Below are 3,523 nucleotides of genomic sequence, written 5' to 3'. Positions count from 1 at the left end.
GTATGCCATCTGGGCAGAGAGTTAATGAGGAGTGTCTCTCTCAGGCTAAAAGTGTAGGCTAGTGGCTGGACCATGCTGAGACTAGGCTGTGGATAAAGACAGACGGATGTGAAAATCACACATTTCTTTCTTTCTTTTTATCTTTTACAGTATCAGCAGTCCTCATACTCAGGGGCTGCTTCACCGTACTCAAACTTCCAAATGAACACAAGTTTATAAAAGATTATAAGAGCTGTTTAGTTACGATATTCATGGGCTACAACAAGAGTCTGTTGTAATGATGCCGATGGCTCCAATCACATGCTCAGTAGAATCTGCTGTCAGCCTGGAAATAAACATTATATTTATTCATAATTCTGAGTATGTGGGCAAACTCGTATGTGAATGAAGCCACAACAGGGAAGTTTGGATAAGGTGGTTAGCTAGAATGTTGGATTTCAAGATTTCAAGATGGCTGAGAATTTCCTGACCGCAGCTGCTTCGATAAAAAGAAAGTAAAGATTTAAATAAAACTATCAAATTGAGATTTTTTTACCATTTTTGTCTTTGACAAGACATTTTTATTTATTTGTTTGTTTGTTTATTTGTTTCTTGATGTTTGTGGTAGGTGTTAATTGACTGTATTCAAAAGCGTACATCGGTTCCACATGATTGATTCGAGAAACACTAACACAATTCCTCACATGATCGCATGATGCCATTCCACATCCACTTGATCACAAGGAGTTCACTATTTTTGATTATTCTCTGACTGACATAAATTGCTCTGATTGCTTATTTCTTCTGCTTTTACATTTACATTTACAGCATTTGGCAGATGTACAAAAGTGCTTACATCTCTATCATTAAATGCATGAACTCAGGTTCACTAACACTGATTACCTCGTTACAATTTATATTCACAGCATTTGTCAGACTCACATTTTTTATCTCATTTTATACAACTGAGAGACTGAGGGTTAAGTGACCCAGTGTCTCGGCCATGGCAGCTTGGTGGACTCAAGATTCAAACCCACATCAATCCAATCCATAATGTAACACCTTAACCACTAGGTTACCAAATCACCCATGTATATGTGAGTTTATGTATATGTATATGAGAGAGAGAAAGAGAGAGAGAGAGAGAGAGAGAGAGAGAGAGAGAGAGAGAGAGAGAGAGAGAGAGAGAGAGAGATATCATTACATAATTACATATACCAGAAACATGTCCCACAGACCTTTCAGAAATTTCAATTAAGATATAAAGCATTAAAAACAAGATACCATTTTATTAATAAATACAACAATCTCTATTATTAGCAGAATATAACCATGCACTTATACAACAAATAATGCATCTCAGACTGTTTAATGGATCTCTGCTTTGTCATGGATTATTTTAATTATTTTCATATAACCACACAGGTCAGTGTTTGCCAGTCTTTAGCCCACATTGCTCATAAACTGCTTCAGAAATTCCAGTATTCTCAATGTAAAACCTCTTGACCTGCCCCTTATATAATATTCTTATAATAAAAAATTTTGTAAGATTTTTCTGGTGCGTATTTAGTGTATGGACCAAGAAATATTTAGCAAAAAATATACCTATATTCTTAATGGTGGTGATTTGTTAATGAATTTATTTTCATATTACATATGTTACCATTTAGATGTATTTTATTTCCTGTTATGCCTGATGTGCAGCACTTTGGCCAATACTTGTGTTGTGAATGTGCTATATGAATTTGACCTTGTCTTTCCCTGTCTTACAAAATGAATTGCTATGTTACAGTTGAACCTCTGATGAGTCCTTTATATATCCTTTGCATCCTTTGCTATGACCTGAAAATGGTATTTATGAAAAGTCAGACACATGTAGAAATATTTACTGATAATATTTACCAAAAAAAAAACACCAAAGTAAAATATACAATTCAGGATGCAGGCGGTGAATGATTGATTAATAATGAATGAATGAATGTGAATCATTAATACTTAATACTTTAATATATAGACTATCAATATGAATGTTATTAATAGTCTATTTAATGCTGAAGTCTTAGGCTGATTGTCCTATAACTCAATGTTTTAAAGGTCGGTTGCTCACAGGTACTTGCAGATGCAGGATCAGGGTAAAGTAAATGGCATTCCTCTTACGCAAGAGGAGGAAGCCGCTCTCAGGTTACACATCAATTAATGCCTAAATGCGGGGCAATATGATCCGTTTTCAAGCTCGGAGCTTCAGCAGTTTCTTCTGTTACACGCTGATGAGATAGGTACTCAAGAACTTTCAGCATTTTCTGCTCATGCATTAATGACTGCAGATCTCCACATTTTCACCATGTAGAGATGGACTCGTGAAGTGGATCTGAAAATTTAACGATGGATTTAAACTTATTTGAAATGTTTGAAGTTGCTAATAAGCTACAGATTTAAAAAGAGTAGAATTTGAGGAAATTCGCTTTTCTAAAGTCAGGTATTAAAGAGACAGAAATGAGGCAAATGATACCAAGCCCATCTCAAACAAATATCCAAGATTTCATAAATAAATTTAAAACTAGAAGAGGGAAAATGGCATTGCACTATATGAGATGCTTCAAAACACACACAAAACAAAGAAACAAACAAAAAACACCACAAAATTTATTAGGCCGATGTGCATGTTTTATATTGGATCTATAAAATATTTACTGTATTTTTACAGGACTGTAACTCAGCTGTAAAACCTATTTATTGTAGCATATTGTATCTTACATAATATACAATCATTTGTTTATTTGGCTAAAAAAAAAACGGTTGAAGCAGGATACGTCTGAGCTGAAGGTTAAAGGTCTTGCCCAAGGACACAACCATGGCAGTTTGGTGGTACTGGGATTTAACCACACAACCTTCTTATCTGTAACTCAAAAGTGTTCAGCACTAAGCCACACACACACACACACACACACACACACACACACACACACACACACACACACACACACACACACACACACACACACACACTCAGCTAGCTTACAAAACCTCTACCAGTGAAATACTTCAAACTAAGAGATGGCAATGAATCAGTGATAGTCATTAATTTTGGTGGCTTTTAGTTTTTAAGCCTTGTTGAGGGACAGAAGGTCAGAAAGGTTATGAGTTTAAATCCCAACACCTACAAACTGCCATAGTTGAGTCTTTAAGCATGCATGACCCATCAGCTCAGTTGGGTCCTGCATCATGTTTATACATGCATGAATATGTACTGTACTGGATTATGTGTAACTGAAAATATATTTTTACAATAATTCTATAGTGTTATATTGAAGGTAAGTGCAAAAATCCAAACTAAACAAGTGTGCAAATAAAGACGCATCAATTTGCAGACATGTAGATTATTTGATATAATTCTTCTGATCAGCATCAGAAATAGTGTGAAGAGGATAAAGTTTCTGATGGATTATGGTCTGTCCTGAGCGCGTGCGGTGCGTCTTTATTTTGTTTAATCCGCAGCTGAATGTGAAATGAAACAAGTTCGCAAGGTGAGGGAGAAAAAAGAAAA

This window comes from Tachysurus fulvidraco, chromosome 12 (genome assembly GCF_022655615.1).
Source record: "Tachysurus fulvidraco isolate hzauxx_2018 chromosome 12, HZAU_PFXX_2.0, whole genome shotgun sequence".
Lineage (NCBI taxonomy): Eukaryota > Metazoa > Chordata > Actinopteri > Siluriformes > Bagridae > Tachysurus > Tachysurus fulvidraco.
Note: the sequence above shows the minus strand (reverse complement) of the source record.